The 26,165-nt window shown below is 58.3% G+C and overlaps 1 protein-coding gene across 1 annotated transcript in view; it reads right to left on the reverse strand.

The window, feature by feature from the left end:
* Positions 1-23,800, reverse strand: part of mxra5a (matrix-remodelling associated 5a) — a 98,171-nt gene extending 74,371 nt beyond the window's left edge. Inside the window, exon 1 of the mRNA XM_072477355.1 lies at positions 23,118-23,800. The gene's annotated coding sequence lies outside the window, so the exon portion shown is untranslated. The remainder of the gene's footprint in view (positions 1-23,117) is intronic.
* Between the last annotated feature and the right edge of the window lie 2,365 nt (positions 23,801-26,165).

A 26,165-nucleotide genomic window follows, 5' to 3' on the forward strand; every position in this document is an offset into this window, starting at 1 on the left:
TGTGGGGGAGTGCGTGTGGATGTGGGGCAGTGTGGGGGTGAATGTGGGGAAGTAAGCGTGTGGATGTGGGGCAGTGTGCGTGTGGATGTGGGGCAGTGTGTGTGTGGATGAGGGGCAGTGTGCGTGTGGATGTGAGGGACTGTGTGTGTGAATGTGGGGGAGTGTGCGTGTGGATGTGGGGCAGTGTGTGGGTGGATGTGGGGGAGTGTCCATGCGGGGGTGTGTGCGTGTGGATGTGGGGCAGTGTGCGTGTGGATGTGAGGGACTGTGTGTGTGGAGGGGGGTCAGTGTGTGTGAGGATGTGGGGGACTGTATCTGTGAATGTGGGGGAATGTGCGTGTGTATGTGGGGCAGTGTGCGTGTGGATGTGAGGGACTGTGTGTGTGAATGTGGGGCAGTGTGTGTGGATGTGGGGCGGGTGCGTGTGGATGTGGGGGAGTGCGTGTGGATGTGGGGGAGTGTGTGTGTGGATGTGGGGGAGTGTGCGTGTTGATGTGGGGGAGTGCGTGTGGATGTGGGGGAGTGTGTGTGGATGTGGGGCAGTGTGTTTCTGGATGAGGGGGAGTGCGTGTGGATGTGGGGCAGTGTGCGTGTGGATTTGGGGGGGTGCGTGTGGATGTGGGTAGTGTGTGTGGATGTGGGGGAGTGTGCTAGTGGATGTGGGGCAGTGTGCGTCTGGATGTGGGGGTATGAGTGTGGATCTGGGGGAGTGCGTGTGGATGTGGGGGAGTGTGCTAGTGGATGTGGGGCAGTGTGCGTGTGGATGTGGGGGTGTGCGTGTGGATGTGGGGGAGTGCGTGTGGATGTGGGGCAGTGTGCGTGTGGATGTGGGGCAGTGTGAGTGTTGATGTGGGGCAGTGTGCGCCTGGATGTGGGGCAGTGTGCGTGTGGATGTGGGGCAGTGTGTGTGGATGTGGGGGAGTGTGCGTGAGGATGTGGGGGAGTGCGTGTGGATGTGGGGGAGTGTGCGTGAGGATGTGGGGCAGTGTGCGTGTGGATGTGGGGGAGTATGCGTGTGGATGTGGGTGAGTGTGTGTGTGGGTATGGGAGAGTGTGTGTGGATGTGGGGCAGTCTGCGTCTGGATGTGGGGCAGTGTGCATGTGGATGTGGGGCAGTGTGCATGTGGATGTGAGGGACTGCGTGTGGATGTGAGGGACTGTGTGTGTGAATGTGGGGCAGTGTGCGTGTGGATGTGGGGGAGTGCGTGTGGATGTGGGGCAGTGTACGTGTGGATGTGGGGAGTGCGTGTGGATGTGGGGCAGTGTGGGGGTGAATGTCGGGCAGTGTGCGTGTGGATGTGGGGGAGTGCGTGTGGGTGTGGGGCAGTGTGCGTGTGGATGTGGGGCAGTGTGTGTGTGGATGTGGGGCAGTGTGCGTGTGCATGTGAGGGACTGTGTGTGTGAATGCGGGGGATTGTGCGTGTGGATGTGGGGCAGTGTGTGTGTGGATGTGGGGGAGTGTCCATGCGGGGGAGTGTGCGTGTGGATGTGGGGGACTGTGTGTGTGGACGTGGGGCAGTGTGCGTCTGGATGTGGGGGAGTATGCGTGTGGATGTGGGGGAGTGTGTGTGTGGGTATGGGAGAGTGTGTGTGGATGTGGGAGTGTGTGCGTGTCGATGTGGGGCAGTGTGCGTCTGGATGTGGGGCAGTGTGCGTCTGGATGTGGGGCAGTGTGCATGTGGACGTGGGGCAGTGTGCGTGTAGATGTGAGGGACTGTGCCTGTGGATGTGAGGGACTGTGTATGTGTGAATGTGGGGCAGTGTGCGTGTGGATGTGGGGGAGTGCGTGTGGATGTGGGGCAGTGTGCGTGTGGATGTGGGGGAGTGCGTGTGGATGTGGGGCAGTGTGGGGGTGAATGTCGGGCAGTGTGCGTGTGGATGTGGGGGAGTGCGTGTGGATGTGGGGCAGTGTGGGGGTGAATGTGGGGGAGTAAGCGTGTGGATGTGGGGCAGTGTGCGTGTGGATGTGGGGCAGTGTGTGTGTGGATGTGGGGGACTGTGTGTGTGAATGTGGGGGAGTGTGCGTGTGGATGTGGGGCAGTGTGCGTGTGGATGTGAGGGACTGTGTGTGTGAATGTGGGGCAGTGTGTGTGTGGATGTGGGGGAGTGTGCGTGTGTATGTGGGGGAGTGCGTGTGGATGTGGGGGAGTGTGTGTGGATGTGGGGGAGTGTGCTTGTGGATGTGGGGCAGTGCGCGTGTGGATGTGGGGGTGTGCGTGTGGATGTGGGGGAGTGCGTGTGGATGTGGGGGAGTGTGCGTGTGGATGTGGGGCAGTGTGAGTGTGGATGTGGGGCAGTGTGCGTGTGGATGTGGGGCAGTGTGTGTGTATGTGGGGGAGTGCGTGTGGATGTGGGGGAGTGTGCGTGTGGATGTGGGGGAGTGTGCTTGTGGATGTGGGGCAGTGCGCGTGTGGATGTGGGGGAGTGCGTGTGGATGTGGGGGAGTGTGCGTGTGGCTGTGGGGCAGTGTGCGTCTGGATGTGGGGCAGTGTGCGTGTGGATGTGGGGCAGTGTGTGTGGATGTGGGGGAGTGTGCGTGAGGATGTGGGGGAGTGCGTGTGGATGTGGGGGAGTGTGCATGTGGATGTGGGGCAGTGTGTGTGGATGTGGGGGAGTGTGCGTGAGGATGTGGGGGAGTGCGTGTGGATGTGGGGGAGTGTGCGTGAGGATGTGGGGCAGTGTGAGTGTGGATGTGGGGCAGTGTGCGTCTGGATGTGGGGCAGTGTGCATGTGGATGTGGGGCAGTGTGCGTGAGGATGTGGGGGAGTGTGCGTGTGGATGTGGGGCAGTGTGTGTGGATGTGGGGGAGTGTGCGTGAGGATGTGGGGGAGTGTGCGTGTGGATGTGGGGCAGTGTGAGTGTGGATGTGGGGCAGTGTGCGTCTGGATGTGGGGCAGTGTGCATGTGGATGTGGGGCAGTGTGTGTGGATGTGGGGGAGTGTGCGTGTGGATGTGGGGGAGTGTGCGTGTGGATGTGGGGCAGTGTGAGTGTGGATGTGGGGCAGTGTGCGTCTGGATGTGGGGCAGTGTGCATGTGGATGTGGGGCAGTGTGTGTGGATGTGGGGGAGTGTGCGTGAGGATGTGGGGGAGTGTGCGTGTGGATGCGGGGCAGTGTGCGTGTGGATGCGGGGCAGTGTGCGTGTGGATGTTGGGCAGTGTGCGTGTGGATGTGGGGCAGTGTGCGTGTGGATGTGAGGCAGTGTGCGTGTGGATGTGAGGGACTATGTGTGTTGATGTGGGGCAGTGTGCGTGTGGATGTGGGGCAGTGTGCGTGTGGATGTGGGGCAGTGTGCGTGTGGATGTGGGGGGGTGCGTGTCGATGTGGGGGAGTGAGCGTGTGGATGTGGGGAGTGTGCGTGTGGATGTGAGGGACTGTGTGTGTGGATGTGAGGGACTGTGTGTGTGGATGTGGGGCAGTGTGCGTGTGGATGTGGGGGAGTGTGTGTGGATGTGGGGGCGTGTGTATGTGGGTGTGGGAGAGTGTATGTGGATGTGGGAATGTGTGCGTGTGGATGTGGGGGAGTGTCCGTGCGGGGGAGTGGGAGTGTGGATGTGGGGGGGTGTGTGTGGATGTGGGGGAGTGGGCGTGTGTTTGTGGGGGAGTGTGCGTGAGGATGTGGGGGGGGGGGTTGTTAATGTGGGGCAGTGTGCGTGTGGATGTGGGGCAGTGTGCGTGGGGATGTGGGGGAGTGCGTGTGGATGTGGGGCAGTGTGCGTGTGGATGTGGGGGAGTGCGTGTGGATGTGGGGCAGTGTGCGTGTGGATGTGGGGGACTGTGCGTGTGGATGTGGGGGACTGTGCGTGTGGATGTGGGGGAGTGTGCATGTGGATGTGGGGGAGTGTGTGTGTGGATGTGGGGGACTGTGCGTGTGGATGTGGGGCAGTGTGCGTGTGGATGTGGGGGAGTGTGCGTGTGGATGTGGGGGACTGTGCGTGTGGATGTTGGGCAGTGTGCGTGTGGATGTTGGGTGTACGTGTGGATGTGGGGGAGTGTGCGTGTGGATGTGGGGTAGTGTGGGGGTGAATGTGGGGGAGTGGTCATGTGGATGTGGGGGAGTGTGGGGTGAATGTGGTGCAGTGTGCATGTGGATATGGGAGAGTTTGTGTGTAGATGTGGGGGAGTGTGCGTGTGGATGTGTGGGAATGTGTGTGTGGATGTGGGAGAGTGTGTGCGTGTGGATGTGGGGCAGTGTGCGTGTGGATGTGATGGACTGTGTGTGTGGATGTGGGGCAGTGTGCGTGTGGATGTGGGGGAGTATGCGTGTGGATGTGGGGGAGTGTGTGTGGATGTGAGGGACTGTGTGTGTGGATGTGGGGCAGTGTGCGTATGGATGTGAGGGAGTGTGTGTGTGGGTGTGGAAGAGTGTGTGTGGATGTGGGGGAGTGTGTGTGGATGTGGGTGAGTGTGTGTGGATGTGGGGGAGTGTGTGTGTGGGTGTGGGAGAGTGTGTGTGGATGTGGGAGTGTGTGCGTATGGGTGTGGGGGAGTGTGCGTGCGGGGGAGTGGAATTGTGGATGTGGGGATGTGTGTGTGATGTGGGGCAGTGTGCGTGTGGTTGTGGGGCAGTGTGCATGTGGATGTGGGGCAGTGTGGGGGTGAATGTGGGGGAGTGTGCGTGTGGATGTGGGGCAGTGTGCGTGTGGATGTGAGGCACTGTGTGTGTGATGTGGGGCAGTGTGCGTCTGGATGTGGGGGAGTATGCGTGTGGATGTGGGGCAGTGTGCGTGTGGATGTGATGGACTGTGTGTGTGGATGTGGGGCAGTGTGCGTGTAGATGTGGGGGAGTATGCGTGTGGATGTGGGGGAGTGTGTGTGGATGTGAGGGAGTGTGCGTGAGGATGTGGGGGGAGTGAGCGTGAGGATGTGGGGGAGTGTGTGTGAGGATGTGGGGGAGTGCGCGTGTGGATGTGGGGGAGTGCGCGTGTGGATGTGGGGGAGTGGGCGTGTGGATGTGGGGGAGTGCGCGTGTGGATGTGGGGGAGTGGACGTGTGGATGTGGGGTAGTGTGCGTGAGGATGTCGGGGAGTGCACGTGTGGATGTGGGGGAGTGCGCGTGTGGATGTGGGGGAGCGCGCGTGTGGATGTGGGGGAGTGGGTGTGTGGATGTGGGGCAGTGTGCGTGTGGATGTGGGGCAGTGGGCGTGTGAATGTGGGGGAGTGTGCGTGAGGATGTGGGGGAGTGCGCGTGTGGATGTGGGGGAGTGGGTGTGTGGATGTGGGGCAGTGTGCGTGTGGATGTGGGGGAGTGCGCGTGTGGGTGTGGGGGAGTGTGGGGGTGAATGTGGGGCAGTGTGGATCTGGGGCAGTGTGCGTGTGGATGTGGGGCAGTGTGCGTGTGGATGTGCGGGAGAGGGCGTGTGGATGTGGGGCAGTGTGGGGGTGAATGTGGTGCAGTGTGCATGTGGATGTGGGAGAGTGTGTGTGTAGATGTGGGGGAGTGTGCGTGTGGATGTGGGGGAATGTGTGTGTGGATGTGGGAGAGTGTGTGCGTGTGGATGTGGGGGAGTGTGCGTGCGGGGAAGTGGGAGTGTGGATGTGGGGGTGTGTGTGTGGATGTGGGGGAGTGTGCATGTGGATGTGGGGCAGTGTGCCTCTGGATGGGGGGAGTGTGCGTGTGGATGTGGGGGAGTGGGTGTGTGGATATGGGGCAGTGTGCGTGTGGATGTGGGGCAGTGTGTGTGTGGATGTCGGGCATTGTGCGTGTGGATGTGGGGGCGTGCGTGTGGATGTGGGGGAGTGTGCGTGTGGATGTGGGGGAATGTGCGTGTGGATGTGGGGCAGTGTGGGGGTGAATGTCAGGCAGTGTGCGTGTGGATGTGGGGGAGTGCGTGTGGATGTGGGGCAGTGTGGGGGTGAATGTGGGGAAGTAAGCGTGTGGATGTGGGGCAGTGTGCGTGTGGATGTGAGGCAGTGTGTGTGTGGATGTGGGGCAGTGTGCGTGTGGATGTGAGGCACTGTGCGTGAGGATGTGGGGGAATGTGCGTGTAAATGTGGGTGAGTGTGCGTGAGGATGTGGGGGAGTGTGCGTGAGGATATGGGGGAGTGTGCGTGTGGATGTGGGGGAGTGTGCGTGAGGATGTGGGGGAGTGCGCGTGTGGAAGTGGGGGAGTGTGCGCGTGGATGTGGGGGAGTGTGCGTGAGGATGTGGGGGGAGTGCGCGTGTGGATGTGGGTCAGTGGGCGTGTGGATGTGGGGCAGTGTGCGTGTGGATGTGGGGGAGGTTGCTTGTGGGTGTGGTGAAGTTGGCGTGTGGATGTGGAGGTGTGTGCGTGTGGGTCTGGGGGACTGTGCGTGTGGATGTGGGGGAGTGTGCATGTGGATGTGGGGTGTGTGCGTGTGGATGTGAGGGAGTGTGCGTGAGGATGTGGGGGAGTGAGCGTGAGGATGTGGGGGAGTGTGCGTGAGGATGTGGGGGAGTGCGCGTGTGGATGTGGGGGAGTGCGCGTGTGGATGTGGGGGAGTGGGCGTGTGGATGTGGGGGAGTGGGCGTGTGGATGTGGGGTAGTGTGCGTGAGGATGTCGGGGAGTGCACGTGTGGATGTGGGGGAGTGCGCGTGTGGATGTGGGGGAGTGGGTGTTTGGATGTGGGGCAGTGTGCGTGTGGATGTGGGGGAGTGCGCGTGTGGGAGTGGGAGAGTGTGGGGGTGAATGTGGGGCAGTGTGGATGTGGGGCAGTGTGCGTGTGGATGTGGGGCAGTGTGCGTGTGGATGTGCGGGAGAGGGCGTGTGGATGTGGGGTAGTGTGGGGGTGAATGTGGTGCAGTGTGCATGTGGATATGGGAGAGTTTGTGTGTAGATGTGGGGGAGTGTGCGTGTGGATGTGTGGGAATGTGTGTGTGGATGTGGGAGAGTGTGTGCGTGTGGATGTGGGGCAGTGTGCGTGTGGATGTGATGGACTGTGTGTGTGGATGTGGGGCAGTGTGCGTGTGGATGTGGGGGAGTATGCGTGTGGATGTGGGGGAGTGTGTGTGGATGTGAGGGAGTGTGCGTGAGGATGTGGGGGGAGTGAGCGTGAGGATGTGGGGGAGTGTGTGTGAGGATGTGGGGGAGTGCGCGTGTGGATGTGGGGGAGTGCGCGTGTGGATGTGGGGGAGTGGGCGTGTGGATGTGGGGGAGTGCGCGTGTGGATGTGGGGGAGTGGACGTGTGGATGTGGGGTAGTGTGCGTGAGGATGTCGGGGAGTGCACGTGTGGATGTGGGGGAGTGCGCGTGTGGATGTGGGGGAGCGCGCATGTGGATGTGGGGGAGTGGGTGTGTGGATGTGGGGCAGTGTGCGTGTGGATGTGGGGCAGTGGGCGTGTGAATGTGGGGGAGTGTGCGTGAGGATGTGGGGGAGTGCGCGTGTGGATGTGGGGGAGTGGGTGTGTGGATGTGGGGCAGTGTGCGTGTGGATGTGGGGGAGTGCGCGTGTGGGTGTGGGGGAGTGTGGGGGTGAATGTGGGGCAGTGTGGATCTGGGGCAGTGTGCGTGTGGATGTGAGGCAGTGTGCGTGTGGATGTGCGGGAGAGGGCGTGTGGATGTGGGGCAGTGTGGGGGTGAATGTGGTGCAGTGTGCATGTGGATGTGGGAGAGTGTGTGTGTAGATGTGGGGGAGTGTGCGTGTGGATGTGGGGGAATGTGTGTGTGGATGTGGGAGAGTGTGTGCGTGTGGATGTGGGGGAGTGTGCGTGCGGGGAAGTGGGAGTGTGGATGTGGGGGTGTGTGTGTGGATGTGGGGGAGTGTGCATGTGGATGTGGGGCAGTGTGCCTCTGGATGGGGGGAGTGTGCGTGTGGATGTGGGGGAGTGGGTGTGTGGATATGGGGCAGTGTGCGTGTGGATGTGGGGCAGTGTGTGTGTGGATGTCGGGCATTGTGCGTGTGGATGTGGGGGCGTGCGTGTGGATGTGGGGGAGTGTGCGTGTGGATGTGGGGGAATGTGCGTGTGGATGTGGGGCAGTGTGGGGGTGAATGTCAGGCAGTGTGCGTGTGGATGTGGGGGAGTGCGTGTGGATGTGGGGCAGTGTGGGGGTGAATGTGGGGAAGTAAGCGTGTGGATGTGGGGCAGTGTGCGTGTGGATGTGAGGCAGTGTGTGTGTGGATGTGGGGCAGTGTGCGTGTGGATGTGAGGCACTGTGCGTGAGGATGTGGGGGAATGTGCGTGTAAATGTGGGTGAGTGTGCGTGAGGATGTGGGGGAGTGTGCGTGAGGATATGGGGGAGTGTGCGTGTGGATGTGGGGGAGTGTGCGTGAGGATGTGGGGGAGTGCGCGTGTGGAAGTGGGGGAGTGTGCGCGTGGATGTGGGGGAGTGTGCGTGAGGATGTGGGGGGAGTGCGCGTGTGGATGTGGGTCAGTGGGCGTGTGGATGTGGGGCAGTGTGCGTGTGGATGTGGGGGAGGATGCTTGTGGGTGTGGTGAAGTTGGCGTGTGGATGTGGAGGTGTGTGCGTGTGGGTCTGGGGGACTGTGCGTGTGGATGTGGGGGAGTGTGCATGTGGATGTGGGGTGTGTGCGTGTGGATGTGAGGGAGTGTGCGTGAGGATGTGGGGGAGTGAGCGTGAGGATGTGGGGGAGTGTGCGTGAGGATGTGGGGGAGTGCGCGTGTGGATGTGGGGGAGTGCGCGTGTGGATGTGGGGGAGTGGGCGTGTGGATGTGGGGTAGTGTGCGTGTGGATGTGGGGGCGTGGGCGTGTGAATGTGGGGGAGTGCACGTGTGGATGTGGGGGAGTGGGTGTGTGGATGTGGGGCAGTGTGCGTGTGGATGTGGGGGAGTGCGCGTGTGGGAGTGGGAGAGTGTGGGGGTGAATGTGGGGCAGTGTGGATGTGGGGCAGTGTGCGTGTGGATGTGGGGCAGTGTGCGTGTGGATGTGCGGGAGAGGGCGTGTGGATGTGGGGTAGTGTGGGGGTGAATGTGGGGGAGTGGTCATGTGGATGTGGGGCAGTGTGGGGGTGAATGTGGTGCAGTGTGCATGTGGATATGGGAGAGTTTGTGTGTAGATGTGGGAGAGTGTGTGCGTGTGGATGTGGGGGAGTGTGCGTGCGGGGGAGTGGGAGTGTGGATGTGGGGTTGTGTGTGTGGATGTGGGGGAGTGTGCATGTGGTTGTGGGGCAGTGTGCGTGTGCATGGGGGAGAGTGTGCGTGTGGATGTGGGGGAGTGGGTGTGTGGATATGGGGCAGTGTGCGTGTGGATGTGGGGCAGTGTGTGTGTGGATGTGGGGCATTGTGCGTGTGGATGTGGGGGCGTGCGAGTGGATGTGGGGGAGTGTGCGTGTGGATGTGGGGGAATGTGCGTGTGGATGTGAGAGACAGTGTGTGTTGATGTGAGGGACTGTGTGTGTGGATGTGGGGGAGTGCGTATGGATGTGGGGGAGTGTGTGTGTGGGTGTGGAAGACTGAGTGTGGATGTGGGGGAGTGTGTGTGGATGTGGGGGAGTGTGCGTGTGGATGTGGGGGAGTGCGTATGGATGTGGGGGAGGGTATGTGTGGGTGTGAAAGAGTGTGTGTGTATGTGGGGGAGTGTGTGTGGATGTGGGGGAGTGCGCGTGTGGGTGTGGGGGAGTGCGGGGGTGAATGTGGGGCAGTGTGGATGTGGGGCAGTGTGCGTGTGGATGTGGGGCAGTGTGCGTGTGGATGCGGGAGAGGGCGTGTGGGTGTGGGGTAGTGTGGGGGTGAATGTGGGGGAGTGGGCATGTGGATGTGGGGCAGTGTGGGGGTGAATGTGGTGCAGTGTGCATGTGGATGTGGGAGTGTGTGTGTAGATGTGGGGGAGTGTGCGTGTGGATGTGGGGGAATGTGTGTGTGGATGTCGGAGAGTGTGTGTGGATGTGGAGGAGTGAGCGTGTGGATGTGGGGCAGTGTGCGTGTGGATGTGGGGCAGTGTGTGTGTGGATGTGGGGGAATGTGCGTGTGGATGTGAGGGACTGTGTGTGTGGATGTGGGGCAGTGTGCGTATGGATGTGAGGGAGTGTGTGTGTGGGTGTGGAAGAGTGTGTGTGGATGTGGGGGAGTGTGTGTGGATGTGGGTGAGTGTGTGTGGATGTGGGTGAGTGTGTGTGTGGGTGTGGGAGAGTGTGTGTGGATGTGGGAGTGTGTGCGTATGGGTGTGGGGGAGTGTGCGTGCGGGGGAGTGGAATTGTGGATGTGGGGATGTGTGTGTGATGTGGGGCAGTGTGCGTGTGGTTGTGGGGCAGTGTGCATGTGGATGTGGGGCAGTGTGGGGGTGAATGTGGGGGAGTGTGCGTGTGGATGTGGGGCAGTGTGCGTGTGGATGTGAGGCACTGTGTGTGTGGATGTGGGGCAGTGTGCGTCTGGATGTGGGGGAGTATGCGTGTGGATGTGGGGCAGTGTGCGTGTGGATGTGATGGACTGTGTGTGTGGATGTGGGGCAGTGTGCGTGTGGATGTGGGGGAGTATGCGTGTGGATGTGGGGGAGTGTGTGTGGATGTGAGGGAGTGTGCGTGAGGATGTGGGGGGAGTGAGCGTGAGGATGTGGGGGAGTGTGTGTGAGGATGTGGGGGAGTGGGCGTGTGGATGTGGGGTAGTGTGCGTGAGGATGTCGGGGAGTGCACGTGTGGATGTGGGGGAGTGCGCGTGTGGATGTGGGGGAGCGCGCGTGTGGATGTGGGGGAGTGGGTGTGTGGATGTGGGGCAGTGTGCGTGTGGATGTGGGGCAGTGGGCGTGTGAATGTGGGGGAGTGTGCGTGAGGATGTGGGGGAGTGCGCGTGTGGATGTGGGGGAGTGGGTGTGTGGATGTGGGGCAGTGTGCGTGTGGATGTGCGTGAGAGGGCGTGTGGATGTGGGGTAGTGTGGAGGTGAATGTGGTGCAGTGTGCATGTGGATGTGGGAGAGTGTGTGTGTAGATGTGGGGGAGTGTGCGTGTGGATGTGGGGGAATGTGTGTGTGGATGTGGGAGAGTGTGTGCGTGTGGATGTGGGGGAGTGTGCGTGCGGGGAAGTGGGAGTGTGGATGTGGGGGTGTGTGTGTGGATGTGGGGGAGTGTGCATGTGGATGTGGGGCAGTGTGCCTCTGGATGGGGGGAGTGTGCGTGTGGATGTGGGGGAGTGGGTGTGTGGATATGGGGCAGTGTGCGTGTGGATGTGGGGCAGTGTGTGTGTGGATGTCGGGCATTGTGCGTGTGGATGTGGGGGCGTGCGTGTGGATGTGGGGGAGTGTGCGTGTGGATGTGGGGGAGTGCGTGTGGATGTGGGGCAGTGTGGGGGTGAATGTGGGGAAGTAAGCGTGTGGATGTGGGGCAGTGTGCGTGTGGATGTGAGGCAGTGTGTGTGTGGATGTGGGGCAGTGTGCGTGTGGATGTGAGGCACTGTGCGTGAGGATGTGGGGGAATGTGCGTGTAAATGTGGGTGAGTGTGCGTGAGGATGTGGGGGAGTGTGCGTGAGGATATGGGGGAGTGTGCGTGTGGATGTGGGGGAGTGTGCGTGAGGATGTGGGGGAGTGCGCGTGTGGAAGTGGGGGAGTGTGCGCGTGGATGTGGGGGAGTGTGCGTGAGGATGTGGGGGGAGTGCGCGTGTAGATGTGGGTCAGTGGGCGTGTGGATGTGGGGCAGTGTGCGTGTGGATGTGGGGGAGGTTGCTTGTGGGTGTGGTGAAGTTGGCGTGTGGATGTGGAGGTGTGTGCGTGTGGGTCTGGGGGACTGTGCGTGTGGATGTGGGGGAGTGTGCATGTGGATGTGGGGTGTGTGCGTGTGGATGTGAGGGAGTGTGCGTGAGGATGTGGGGGAGTGAGCGTGAGGATGTGGGGGAGTGTGCGTGAGGATGTGGGGGAGTGCGCGTGTGGATGTGGGGGAGTGCGCGTGTGGATGTGGGGGAGTGGGCGTGTGGATGTGGGGGAGTGCGCGTGTGGATGTGGGGGAGTGGGCGTGTGGATGTGGGGTAGTGTGCGTGAGGATGTCGGGGAGTGCACGTGTGGATGTGGGGGAGTGCGCGTGTGGATGTGGGGGCGTGGGCGTGTGAATGTGGGGGAGTGTGCGTGAGGATGTGGGGGAGTGCGCGTGTGGATGTGGGGGAGTGGGTGTGTGGATGTGGGGCAGTGTGCGTGTGGATGTGGGGGAGTGCGCGTGTGGGGGTGGGAGATTGTGGGGGTGAATGTGGGGCAGTGTGGATGTGGGGCAGTGTGCGTGTGGATGTGGGGCAGTGTGCGTGTGGATGTGCGGGAGAGGGCGTGTGGATGTGGGGTAGTGTGGGGGTGAATGTGGGGGAGTGGTCATGTGGATGTGGGGCAGTGTGGGGGTGAATGTGGTGCAGTGTGCATGTGGATGTGGGAGAGTTTGTGTGTAGATGTGGGGGAGTGTGCGTGTGGATGTGTGGGAATGTGTGTGTGGATGTGGGAGAGTGTGTGCATGTGGATGTGGGGGAGTGTGCGTGCGGGGGAGTGGGAGTGTGGATGTGGGGGGGTGTGTGTGGATGTGGGGGAGTGTGCATGTGGATGTGGGGCAGTGTGCGTGTGGATGTGGGGCAGTGTGTGTGTGGATGTGGGGCATTGTGCGTGTGGATGTGGGGGCGTGCGTGTGGATGTGGGGGAGTGTGCGTGTGGATGTGGGGGAATGTGCGTGTGGATGTGAGAGACAGTGTGTGTTGATGTGAGGGACTGTGTGTGTGGATGTGGGGCAGTGTGCGTGTGGATGTGGGGGAGTGCGTATGGATGTGGGGGAGTGTGTGTGTGGGTGTGGAAGACTGTGTGTGGATGTGGGGGAGTGTGTGTGGATGTGGGGGAGTGTGCGTGTGGATGTGGGGGAGTGCGTATGGATGTGGGGGAGGGTATGTGTGGGTGTGAAAGAGTGTGTGTGTATGTGGGGGAGTGTGTGTGGATGTGGGGGAGTGCACGTGTGGGTGTGGGGGAGTGCGGGGGTGAATGTGGGGCAGTGTGGATGTGGGGCAGTGTGCGTGTGGATGTGGAGCAGTGTGCGTGTGGATGCGGGAGAGGGCGTGTGGGTGTGGGGTAGTGTGGGGGTGAATGTGGGGGAGTGGGCATGTGGATGTGGGGCAGTGTGGGGGTGAATGTGGTGCAGTGTGCATGTGGATGTGGGAGTGTGTGTGTAGATGTGGGGGAGTGTGCGTGTGGATGTGGGGGAATGTGTGTGTGGATGTCGGAGAGTGTGTGTGGATGTGGAGGAGTGAGCGTGTGGATGTGGGGCAGTGTGCGTGTGGATGTGGGGCAGTGTGTGTGTGGATGTGGGGGAATGTGCGTGTGGATGTGAGGGACTGTGTGTGTGGATGTGAGGGACTGTGTGTGTGGATGTGGGGCAGTGTGCGAATGGATGTGAGGGAGTGTGTGTGTGGGTGTGGAAGAGTGTGTGTGGATGTGGGGGAGTGTGTGTGGATGTGTGTGTGGATGTGGGGGAGTGTGTGTGTGGGTGTGGGAGAGTGTGTGTGGATGTGGGAGTGTGTGCGTATGGGTGTGGGGGAGTGTGCGTGCGGGGGAGTGGAATTGTGGATGTGGGGATGTGTGTGTGATGTGGGGCAGTGTGCGTGTGGTTGTGGGGCAGTGTGCATGTGGATGTGGGGCAGTGTGGGGGTGAATGTGGGGGAGTGTGCTGTGGATGTGGGGCAGTGTGCGTGTGGATGTGAGGCACTGTGTGTGTGGATGTGGGGCAGTGTGCGTCTGGATGTGGGGGAGTATGCGTGTGGATGTGGGGCAGTGTGCGTGTGGATGTGATGGACTGTGTGTGTGGATGTGGGGCAGTGTGCGTGTGGATGTGGGGGAGTATGCGTGTGGATGTGGGGGAGTGTGTGTGGATGTGAGGGAGTGCGCGTGTGGATGTGGGGGAGCGCGCGTGTGGATGTGGGGGAGTGGGTGTGTGGATGTGGGGCAGTGTGCGTGTGGATGTGGGGCAGTGGGCGTGTGAATGTGGGGGAGTGTGCGTGTGGATGTGGGGCAGTGTGCGTGTGGATGTGGGGGAGTGCGCGTGTGGGTGTGGGGGAGTGTGGGGGTGAATGTGGGGCAGTGTGGATCTGGGGCAGTGTGCGTGTGGATGTGGGGCAGTGTGCGTGTGGATGTGCGGGAGAGGGCGTGTGGATGTGGGGCAGTGTGGGGGTGAATGTGGTGCAGTGTGCATGTGGATGTGGGAGAGTGTGTGTGTAGATGTGGGGGAGTGTGCGTGTGGATGTGGGGGAATGTGTGTGTGGATGTGGGAGAGTGTGTGCGTGTGGATGTGGGGGAGTGTGCGTGCGGGGAAGTGGGAGTGTGGATGTGGGGGTGTGTGTGTGGATGTGGGGGAGTGTGCATGTGGATGTGGGGCAGTGTGCCTCTGGATGGGGGGAGTGTGCGTGTGGATGTGGGGGAGTGGGTGTGTGGATATGGGGCAGTGTGCGTGTGGATGTGGGGCAGTGTGTGTGTGGATGTCGGGCATTGTGCGTGTGGATGTGGGGGCGTGCGTGTGGATGTGGGGGAGTGTGCGTGTGGATGTGGGGGAATGTGCGTGTGGATGTGGGGCAGTGTGGGGGTGAATGTCAGGCAGTGTGCGTGTGGATGTGGGGGAGTGCGTGTGGATGTGGGGCAGTGTGGGGGTGAATGTGGGGAAGTAAGCGTGTGGATGTGGGGCAGTGTGCGTGTGGATGTGGGGCAGTGTGTGTGTGGATGAGGGGCAGTGTGCGTGTGGATGTGAGGGACTGTGTGTGTGAATGTGGGGGAGTGTGCGTGTGGATGTGGGGCAGTGTGTGGGTGGATGTGGGGGAGTGCCCATGCGGGGGTGTGTGCGTGTGGATGTGGGGCAGTGTGTGTGTGGATGTGAGGGACTGTGTGTGTGGAGGGGGGTCAGTGTGTGTGAGGATGTGGGGGACTGTATCTGTGAATGTGGGGGAATGTGCGTGTGTATGTGGGGCAGTGTGCGTGTGGATGTGAGGGACTGTGTGTGTGAATGTGGGGCAGTGTGTGTGGATGTGGGGCGGGTGCGTGTGGATGTGGGGGAGTGCGTGTGGATGTGGGGGAGTGTGTGTGGATGTGGGGGAGTGTGCGTGTTGATGTGGGGGAGTGCGTGTGGATGTGGGGGAGTGTGTGTGGATGTGGGGCAGTGTGTTTCTGGATGAGGGGGAGTGCGTGTGGATGTGGGGCAGTGTGCGTGTGGATTTGGGGGGGTGCGTGTGGATGTGGGTAGTGTGTGTGGATGTGGGGGAGTGTGCTAGTGGATGTGGGGCAGTGTGCGTCTGGATGTGGGGGTATGAGTGTGGATCTGGGGGAGTGCGTGTGGATGTGGGGGAGTGTGCTAGTGGATGTGGGGCAGTGTGCGTGTGGATGTGGGGGTGTGCGTGTGGATGTGGGGGAGTGCGTGTGGATGTGGGGGAGTGTGCGTGTGGATGTGGGGCAGTGTGAGTGTTGATGTGGGGCAGTGTGCGCCTGGATGTGGGGCAGTGTGCGTGTGGATGTGGGGCAGTGTGTGTGGATGTGGGGGAGTGTGCGTGAGGATGTGGGGGAGTGCGTGTGGATGTGGGGGAGTGTGCGTGAGGATGTGGGGCAGTGTGCGTGTGGATGTGGGGGAGTATGCGTGTGGATGTGGGTGAGTGTGTGTGTGGGTATGGGAGAGTGTGTGTGGATGTGGGGCAGTCTGCGTCTGGATGTGGGGCAGTGTGCATGTGGATGTGGGGCAGTGTGCATGTGGATGTGAGGGACTGCGTGTGGATGTGAGGGACTGTGTGTGTGAATGTGGGGCAGTGTGCGTGTGGATGTGGGGGAGTGCGTGTGGATGTGGGGCAGTGTACGTGTGGATGTGGGGAGTGCGTGTGGATGTGGGGCAGTGTGGGGGTGAATGTCGGGCAGTGTGCGTGTGGATGTGGGGGAGTGCGTGTGGGTGTGGGGCAGTGTGCGTGTGGATGTGGGGCAGTGTGTGTGTGGATGTGGGGCAGTGTGCGTGTGCATGTGAGGGACTGTGTGTGTGAATGCGGGGGATTGTGCGTGTGGATGTGGGGCAGTGTGTGTGTGGATGTGGGGGAGTGTCCATGCGGGGGAGTGTGCGTGTGGATGTGGGGGACTGTGTGTGTGGACGTGGGGCAGTGTGCGTCTGGATGTGGGGGAGTATGCGTGTGGATGTGGGGGAGTGTGTGTGTGGGTATGGGAGAGTGTGTGTGGATGTGGGAGTGTGTGCGTGTCGATGTGGGGCAGTGTGCGTCTGGATGTGGGGCAGTGTGCGTCTGGATGTGGGGCAGTGTGCATGTGGACGTGGGGCAGTGTGCGTGTAGATGTGAGGGACTGTGCCTGTGGATGTGAGGGACTGTGTATGTGTGAATGTGGGGCAGTGTGCGTGTGGATGTGGGGGAGTGCGTGTGGATGTGGGGCAGTGTGCGTGTGGATGTGGGGGAGTGCGTGTGGATGTGGGGCAGTGTGGGGGTGAATGTCGGGCAGTGTGCGTGTGGATGTGGGGGAGTGCGTGTGGATGTGGGGCAGTGTGGGGGTGAATGTGGGGGAGTAAGCGTGTGGATGTGGGGCAGTGTGCGTGTGGATGTGGGGCAGTGTGTGTGTGGATGTGGGGGACTGTGTGTGTGAATGTGGGGGAGTGTGCGTGTGGATGTGGGGCAGTGTGCGTGTGGATGTGAGGGACTGTGTGTGTGAATGTGGGGCAGTGTGTGTGTGGATGTGGGGGAGTGTGCGTGTGTATGTGGGGGAGTGCGTGTGGATGTGGGGGAGTGTGTGTGGATGTGGGGGAGTGTGCTTGTGGATGTGGGGCAGTGCGCGTGTGGATGTGGGGGTGTGCGTGTGGATGTGGGGGAGTGCGTGTGGATGTGGGGGAGTGTGCGTGTGGATGTGGGGCAGTGTGAGTGTGGATGTGGGGCAGTGTGCGTGTGGATGTGGGGCAGTGTGTGTGTATGTGGGGGAGTGCGTGTGGATGTGGGGGAGTGTGCGTGTGGATGTGGGGGAGTGTGCTTGTGGATGTGGGGCAGTGCGCGTGTGGATGTGGGGGAGTGCGTGTGGATGTGGGGGAGTGTGCGTGTGGATGTGGGGCAGTGTGCGTCTGGATGTGGGGCAGTGTGCGTGTGGATGTGGGGCAGTGTGTGTGGATGTGGGGGAGTGTGCGTGAGGATGTGGGGGAGTGCGTGTGGATGTGGGGGAGTGTGCATGTGGATGTGGGGCAGTGTGTGTGGATGTGGGGGAGTGTGCGTGAGGATGTGGGGGAGTGCGTGTGGATGTGGGGGAGTGTGCGTGAGGATGTGGGGCAGTGTGAGTGTGGATGTGGGGCAGTGTGCGTCTGGATGTGGGGCAGTGTGCATGTGGATGTGGGGCAGTGTGCGTGAGGATGTGGGGGAGTGTGCGTGTGGATGTGGGGCAGTGTGTGTGGATGTGGGGGAGTGTGCGTGAGGATGTGGGGGAGTGTGCGTGTGGATGTGGGGCAGTGTGAGTGTGGATGTGGGGCAGTGTGCGTCTGGATGTGGGGCAGTGTGCATGTGGATGTGGGGCAGTGTGTGTGGATGTGGGGGAGTGTGCGTGTGGATGTGGGGGAGTGTGCGTGTGGATGTGGGGCAGTGTGAGTGTGGATGTGGGGCAGTGTGCGTCTGGATGTGGGGCAGTGTGCATGTGGATGTGGGGCAGTGTGTGTGGATGTGGGGGAGTGTGCGTGAGGATGTGGGGGAGTGTGCGTGTGGATGCGGGGCAGTGTGCGTGTGGATGCGGGGCAGTGTGCGTGTGGATGTTGGGCAGTGTGCGTGTGGATGTGGGGCAGTGTGCGTGTGGATGTGAGGCAGTGTGCGTGTGGATGTGAGGGACTATGTGTGTTGATGTGGGGCAGTGTGCGTGTGGATGTGGGGCAGTGTGCGTGTGGATGTGGGGCAGTGTGCGTGTGGATGTGGGGGGGTGCGTGTCGATGTGGGGGAGTGAGCGTGTGGATGTGGGGAGTGTGCGTGTGGATGTGAGGGACTGTGTGTGTGGATGTGAGGGACTGTGTGTGTGGATGTGGGGCAGTGTGCGTGTGGATGTGGGGGAGTGTGTGTGGATGTGGGGGCGTGTGTATGTGGGTGTGGGAGAGTGTATGTGGATGTGGGAATGTGTGCGTGTGGATGTGGGGGAGTGTCCGTGCGGGGGAGTGGGAGTGTGGATGTGGGGGGGTGTGTGTGGATGTGGGGGAGTGGGCGTGTGTTTGTGGGGGAGTGTGCGTGAGGATGTGGGGGGGGGGGTTGTTAATGTGGGGCAGTGTGCGTGTGGATGTGGGGCAGTGTGCGTGGGGATGTGGGGGAGTGCGTGTGGATGTGGGGCAGTGTGCGTGTGGATGTGGGGGAGTGCGTGTGGATGTGGGGCAGTGTGCGTGTGGATGTGGGGGACTGTGCGTGTGGATGTGGGGGACTGTGCGTGTGGATGTGGGGGAGTGTGCATGTGGATGTGGGGGAGTGTGTGTGTGGATGTGGGGGACTGTGCGTGTGGATGTGGGGCAGTGTGCGTGTGGATGTGGGGGAGTGTGCGTGTGGATGTGGGGGACTGTGCGTGTGGATGTTGGGCAGTGTGCGTGTGGATGTTGGGTGTACGTGTGGATGTGGGGGAGTGTGCGTGTGGATGTTGGGTGTGCGTGTGGATGTGGGGGAGTGTGCGTGTGGATGTGGGGCAGTGTGCGTGTGGATGTGGGGCAGTGTGCGTGTGGATGTGGGGGAGTGTGCGTGTGGATGTGGGGGACTGTGCGTGTGGATGTTGGGCAGTGTGCGTGTGGATGTTGGGTGTGCGTGTGGATGTGGGGGAGTGTGCGTGTGGATGTTGGGTGTGCGTGTGGATGTGGGGGAGTGTGCGTGTGGATGTGGGGCAGTGTGCGTGTGGATGTGGGGCAGTGTGCGTGTGGATGTGGGGGGGTGCGTGTCGATGTGGGGGAGTGAGCGTGTGGATGTGGGGGAGTGTGCGTGTGGATGTGAGGGACTGTGTGTGTGGATGTGAGGGACTGTGTGTGTGGATGTGGGGCAGTGTGCGTGTGGATGTGGGGGAGTGTGTGTGGATGTGGGGGCGTGTGTATGTGGGTGTGGGAGAGTGTATGTGGATGTGGGAATGTGTGCGTATGGATGTGGGGGAGTGTCCGTGCGGGGGAGTGGGAGTGTGGATGTGGGGGGGTGTGTGTGGATGTGGGGGAGTGGGCGTGTGTTTGTGGGGGAGTGTGCGTGAGGATGTGGGGGGGGGGTTGTTAATGTGGGGCAGTGTGCGTGTGGATGTGGGGCAGTGTGCGTGGGGATGTGGGGGAGTGCGTGTGGATGTGGGGCAGTGTGCGTGTGGATGTGGGGGAGTGCGTGTGGATGTGGGGCAGTGTGCATGTGGATGTGGGGTGTGCGTGTGGATGTGGGGGACTGTGCGTGTGGATGTGGGGCAGTGTGCGTGTGGATGTGGGGGACTGTGCGTGTGGATGTGGGGCAGTGTGCGTGTGGATGTGGGGGAGTGTGCGTGTGGATGTGGGGGACTGTGCGTGTGGATGTGGGGCAGTGTGCGTGTGGATGTTGGGTGTGCGTGTGGATGTGGGGGAGTGTGTGTGGATGTGGGGGAGTGTGCGTGTGGATGTGTGGGAGTGTGCGTGTGGATGTTGGGTGTGCGTGTGGATGTGGGGGAGTGTGCGTGTGGATGTTGGGTGTGCGTGTGGATGTGGGGGAGTGTGTGTGGATGTGGGGGACTGTGCGTGTGGATGTGGGGCAGTGTGTGTGTGGATCTGGGGGAGTGCGTGTGGATGTGGGGGACTGTGCATGTGGATGTGGGGCAGTGTGCGTGTGGATGTGGGGTGTGCGTGTGGATGTGGGGGAGTGTGTGTGGATGTGGGGGACTGTGCGTGTGGATGTGGGGCAGTGTGTGTGGATGTGGGGGACTGTGCGTGTGGATGTGGGGCAGTGTGCGTGTGGATGTGGGGCAGTGTGTGTGGTTGTGGAGGAGTGCGTGTGGATGTGGGGGACTGTGCGTGTGGATGTGGGGCAGTGTGTGTGGATGTGGGGGAGTGCGTGTGGATGTGGGGGACTGCGTGTGGATGCGGTAGTGCCCACAATGGGATACCCCCTTGGCTGGCTGCCAGGATGGAGGAGCCCGCTGCCGGCGGCGACGTGCCAGACTAGAAAACGTGTGCAGCTGGGCAGAGAATCCTGCCCCACATCTCTGTCATAGTGCCCATGAATCATAAGAACATCTGTTTCACTAATGTCCTTTAGAGAATTAAATTTGATCTCCCTCATGTCAGATGATTCAAGACCCATCGCAAATTGAATGGCCTCTGAAGTGGCTACAGAGGCAATTAAGGATGGGCAACAAATGCTGGCCTAGCCAGTGACACGCACATCCTGTGAAGGAATAAATAGAAAAGGGCGGCATGGTAGCACAGTGGTTAGCACTGTTGCTTCACAGCGCCAGGGTCTCAGGTTCGATTCCCGGCTTGGGTCACTGTCTGTGCGGAGTCTGCACGTTCTCCCCATGTCTGCGTGGGTTTCCTCCGGGTGCTCCGGTTTCCTCCCCAAGTCCCGAAAGACGTGCTTGTTAGGTGAATTGGACATTCTGAATTCTCCCTCTGTGTACCCGAACAGGCGCCGGAGTGTGGCGACTAGGGGATTTTCACAGTAACTTCATTGCAGTGTTAATGTAAGCCTACTTGTGACACTAAAGATTATTATTGTTATGCAGAATACTCACATGTCCAGATTCACAGAATACTCACATGTATAGACTCACACAGAGTGCTAACATGTACAGACTCACATAGAATGCTCACATGTATAGACTCACACAGAATACTCACATGTACAGGCACACAGAAGTTTCAACTGTACAGACTCACACAGAATACTCACATGCACACTCACACAGAATACTCACATGTATAGACTCACACAGAGTGCTAACATGTACAGACTCACATAGAATGCTCACATGTATAGACTCACACAGAATACTCACATGTACAGGCACACAGAAGTTTCAACTGTACAGACTCACACAGAATACTCACATGCACACTCACACAGAATACTCACATGTACAGGCACACAGAAGTTTCAACTGTACAGACTCACACAGAATACTCACATGCACACTCACACAGAATACTCACATGTATAGACTCACACAGAGTGCTAACATGTACAGACTCACACAGAATACTCACATGTACAGACCCACACAGAATGCTCACATGTACAGACTCACACAGAGTGCTCACATGTATACACACACATAGTACACGCATGGGGGGCGGGGGGGTCAGTTGTCTTTGGGAGGACCCCGCCCACCACAGGCCCATTCATTCACTGACCAGTGGCCAGGCTGCCCTGTGCGTGAGGCGGGTTGAACACAGAATGCAGACTCCCAGATCCAGGAGCTGTACAACCCGAGGCAGCTACTGCCTCAGCCGCTCTTGTACCAAGTGGCTTCATTCAGGGAGGGGAATACAAGAGTTATTTAACCAGATGGACACTGCCTCGCCCTCCAGCCACCCTCTTGCCCATTCGCCTGTTTTCCCTGTGAACTTTTCCAAACTAAATCCATGCGTTGGCTTTCCCGAACACTTTCAAACGAACTTTCTACACCTGAACCCGTCAAATTCTGGTAAAAAAAACAACGTTTTGGGGGCGGAATCGAAAGGACTTCCTCTCAACCCTGTACAAGCTGATGAGAAACTCAAGGCAGTGTCGTTCCTGAAAAGTGTCAGAGGAAAAGCTAGAAGGGAGAGAGAGATAGAGAGAGAGTGAGTGTGAGAGAGAGTGGGAGAGAATAGAGAGAAGGGGAGAGAGAGTGGGAGAATGTGGGAGGGAGAGTGCAAGAGAAATAGAGAGAATGGGATAGTGGGAGAGGGAGTGGGAGAGAAGTGGACAGAATGGGAGAGAGAGAATGTGAGTGAGAGTGGGAGCGAGTGAGAGGGAGACAGCGAGAGGGAGAGAAATATATAGAGAGAGAGAGTGGGAAAGAGAGTAGGAGAGAGAGAGTGGGAGAGAAATAGAGTGTGTGTGTGGGGGGGGGGGGGGGGGGGGAGAGTGAGTTGGAGAATGCCTGTGGTTCCTCTCCGATTAGAGAGGAAGTGAGGGGACAGTAACTGACCCTAAACCGAAAAGAAATCCAACAATGTTTCTTTCAATCTGTCAGCACAGACACGCCGTCTCTCGCTCGCTTTTAAATTACAGATGATTCCGATTATATCTGAACACACACATATAGAAATGAGGCATTCTCTGACAGCCCGGAGCGCCAGCTGTTGGGTAACGCATGGTATTTTCAGACTCCTTTTCTGAAAATAATATCACTCCCTTGTCAACAGGTCCAGATTGACTGCTGCCCTGCTCTACCTCTCACCCGGAGATATTTGTGTCTCGCTTGTCGAAATTATTCTTGGTTAGGTTTAATCCCCATTCACAGGGAGCCCTGCTGAAATATGGTTAATATGGACCATTTGAGGTTACAGCTTAGGTCCAGAGAGAGTGGGTGAGAGTGGGAGACTGTGGGAGAGAAATAGAGAGAATGGGAGAGAGAGAATGTGGGAGCGAGCGGGAGAGAGTGAGAGTGGGAGAGTGCAAGAGAAATAGAGAGAATGGGAGAGAGAGTGGGAGAGAATGAGAGAGAGAGAATGTGAGAGCGAGTGGGAGAGAGTGAGAGAGAGAGAACGTGAGAGCGAGTGGGAGAGAGTGAGAGTGGGAGAATGTGGGAGAGAGAGTGCAAGAGAAATAGAATGGGAGAGTGGGAGAGAGAGTGGGAGAATGTGTGAGAGAGAGTGGGAGAGAATGGGAGAGAGAGAATGTGAGAGCGAGTGGGAGAGAGTGAGAGAATGTGGGAGCGAGAGTGGGAGAGAAATAGAGAATGGGAGAGAGAAAATGTGAGAGCGAGCGGGAGAGAGTGAGAGTGGGAGGATGTGGGAGAGAGAGTGCAAGAGAAATAGAGAGAATGGGAGAGTGGGAGAGAGAGTGGGAGACTGAGGGAGAGTGGAAGAGAAATAGAGAGAATAGGGGAGAGAGAATGTGAGAGCGAGTGGGAGAGAGTGAGAGTGGGAGAATGTGGGAGAGAGAGTGCAAGAAAAATAGAGAGAATGGGAGAGTGGGAGAGGCTCTATATTTACAGCCACAATAAACTCAACGACTGAGTTATTTAAAAAAATAATACTTAGCATTCATAGTAAGGAACCAATCGCTTATATAAACGGCAGAATCCCGCAGACTGCAGAACAAAGGCATCACAATGTGTATATATTGTATATAAGTGTGATAATTTACCTATTCCTTCCTCGCAGTCCACGTTGTGGATGGGACAGCCTCCTGGTTCACAGAGCTGGGTGCTGAGAGGCAGTGGTCTACATGCCTTCAGAGTGGATCTCGTCTGAGCTCTCTGCTAATAGTTGCATCCCCCCCATTGGATCGGAGTGTGTTTGTGTGTGAGAGATTCCCAGTCCACACAGCACAGCGCCGTCCCGTTACAGAGTCAAACGACAGGCAAAAAGGCAGGAACAATCCACCTATAGAGTAACACTGCTCTCAAAGTGCATCAGAAACTTCAGCAGACCGCGTGGAAAGTGCAGGAGTTGGAAATCTTAACCTGCAGGCTCAGTGAAACAGTTTGCAAACACAAATAGTGTTTTTTTTAAATGCCAAGAAGACTGGTTCAGCTTCCTTGTTGCAATGGGACTCTCTGGGAGTACGTCTGCCTCCCAGGACAGCAGAAGTTAGTTTTTCCAGCTGGATTTTCTTTTTGGTAACTCCCAGGATTTGGTGAAGGTGAAGCGGGAGTTTGTGCAGGAGAGGTGAATGGCTGGATTTAAGGTGCTGAGTTGGAGATGGGTTGGAGTAAGCACCGAGGTAGCTGCAGACAGTCTGCTCCGAGGGGGGAGGCAGCAACCCCTCTGGGTGGGTGTTTCATACGCTGGGGCCAGCCGCACACCGCTCCATCACATCAGCTCACTCAGAATGGGCGGGGGGTGGGGGGTTGCAGTTTGGGAAGCTGGAAGAGGCTGGAGCAGCATTTAAACGAGGCAAGGCAGAGGGAAGGCTGGGTGGAGGGTGTTAGACAGGAGCAACCTGTGACAGGGTGGAGGGCAGGAGCGAGGGAGTGACCCCCTCTCCAGCTGCGAATGTTCTGCTTTTATTACACATTTCCGGCATCTGCAGCATTTTAGCTTCGTTTGCCTCCAGCTCGGGGTGTAAACATAGACATAGAACAGTACAGCACAGAACAGGCCCTTTGGCCCTCGATGTTGTGCCGAGCTTTGTCCGAAACCAAGATCAAGCTATCCCACTCCCTGTCATTCTGGTGTGCTCCATGTGCCTAACCAATAACTGCTTGAAAGTTCCTAAAGTGTCCGACTCCACTATCACTACACGTGAGCAGTCTGTGAGAGTCTGCACATGTGTGTACTGTGTATGAATACATGTGAGCATTCTGTGTGAGTCTGCACATGTGTGTACTGTGTGTGGGTCTGTACATGTGAGCATTCTGTGTGAGTCTGCACATGTGTGTACTGTGTGTGGGTCTGTACATGTGAGCATTCTGTGTGAGTCTGCACATGTGTGTACTGTGTGTGGGTCTGTACATGTGAGCATTCTGTGTGAGTCTGTACATGTGTATACTGCGTGTGTGTATACATGTGAGCATTCTGTGAGTCTGCACATGTGTGTACTATGTGTGTATATATGTGAGCATTCTGTGTGAGTCTGTACATGTGTATACTGTATGTGTGTATACATGTGAACATTCTGTGTGAGTCTGCACATGTGAGCATTCTGTGTAAGTCTATACATGTCAGCGTTTTGTGTGGGTCTGAACATGTGAGCATTATCTGTGAGTCTGTACATGTGTACTCTGTGTGTGTATATATGTGAGCATTCTGTGTGAGTCTGCAGATGTGTGTACTGTGTGTGTATACATGTGAGCATTCTCTGTGACTCTGTACATGTCTGGACTATATGTGTATACATGTGATCATTCTGTGTGAGTATGTACATGCGTGTACTATGTGTGTGTATACATGTGAGCATGCTGTGTGAGTTTGTACATGTGAGCATTCTGTGTGGGTCTGTACATGTGAGTATTCTGTGTGAGTCTGTACAGTTGAAACTATTGTGTGTCTGTACATGTGAGTATTCTGTGTGAGTCTATACATGTGAGCATTCTCTGTGACTCTGTACATGTCTGTACTATATGTGTATACATGTGATCATTCTGTGTGAGTATGTATATGCGTGTACTATGTGTGTGTATACATGTGAGCATGCTGTGTGAGTTTGTACATGTGAGTATTCTGTGTGAGTCTATACATGTGAGCATTCTATGTGAGTCTGTACATGTTAGCACTCTGTGTGAGTCTATACATGTGAGTATTCTGTGAATCTGTACATGTGAGTATTCTGCATAACAATAATAATCTTTAGTGTCAAAAGTAGGCTTACATTAACACTGCAATGAAGTTACTGTGAAAAGCCCCTAGTCGCCACATTCCGGCGCCTGTTCGGGTACACGGAGGGAGAGTTCAGAATGTCCAAATTACCTAACAGCACAACTTTCAGGACTTGTGGGAGGAAACTGGAGCTCCCGGAGGAAACCCACGCAGATATAGGGAGAACGTGCAGACTCTGCACAGACAGTGACCCAAGCCGGGAATCAAAACTGGGACCCTGGCGCTGTGAAGCAACAGTGCTCACCACTGTGCTACCGTGCCGCTGCGAATGTGGGTACAACCGAACAGAGGGTTGCATGCCAGAAATTACCCACAAAGAGAACCATCAGGATACAAGGGCTCGCCCCTCCCACCGCCGGAGAACCCACTGTGGGGGATTGCTTTTGTACGTAGGGCACACACGTCTACACTAAATGGCGTAGACATCGGTGGGACTGGAAGACCGTGCCAGCAGCCAATGTCGAGCCAGCTCCGCGGTTGTAAAACATGCCGTGGGGAGGGTGGAAAATCCCACTCACACGGAGTCCCTGAATCCCACAACCCCCTGGGTGAAGAAGTTTCTCCTCAATGTCCCTCTGATACTACCAATTACTTTAAATCCATGCCCACTGATTATTGACTTCTCTGCTTTGGAAAGTAATTTTTTCCTATCCACTTTACCTAGGCCTCTCTTCGTTTCAGACACCTCACTTAAGACTCCCCTCAGTTTCCTCTGTCCCAGAGAAAACAACTACACCCTATATAATGTTCCTTGTAGCAAAAATTCACCATTTTTGGCAACATCCTCATAAATCACCTCAAGTGGGACCTCATCCTCCCTTCAATGCAGTGACTCTGGCTGTGGCCTAAAGGGTGATCCACACATATAAAAACA

The sequence above is a fragment of the Scyliorhinus torazame genome, chromosome 15, assembly GCF_047496885.1.
Source record: "Scyliorhinus torazame isolate Kashiwa2021f chromosome 15, sScyTor2.1, whole genome shotgun sequence".
Taxonomy (NCBI): Eukaryota; Metazoa; Chordata; class Chondrichthyes; order Carcharhiniformes; family Scyliorhinidae; genus Scyliorhinus; species Scyliorhinus torazame.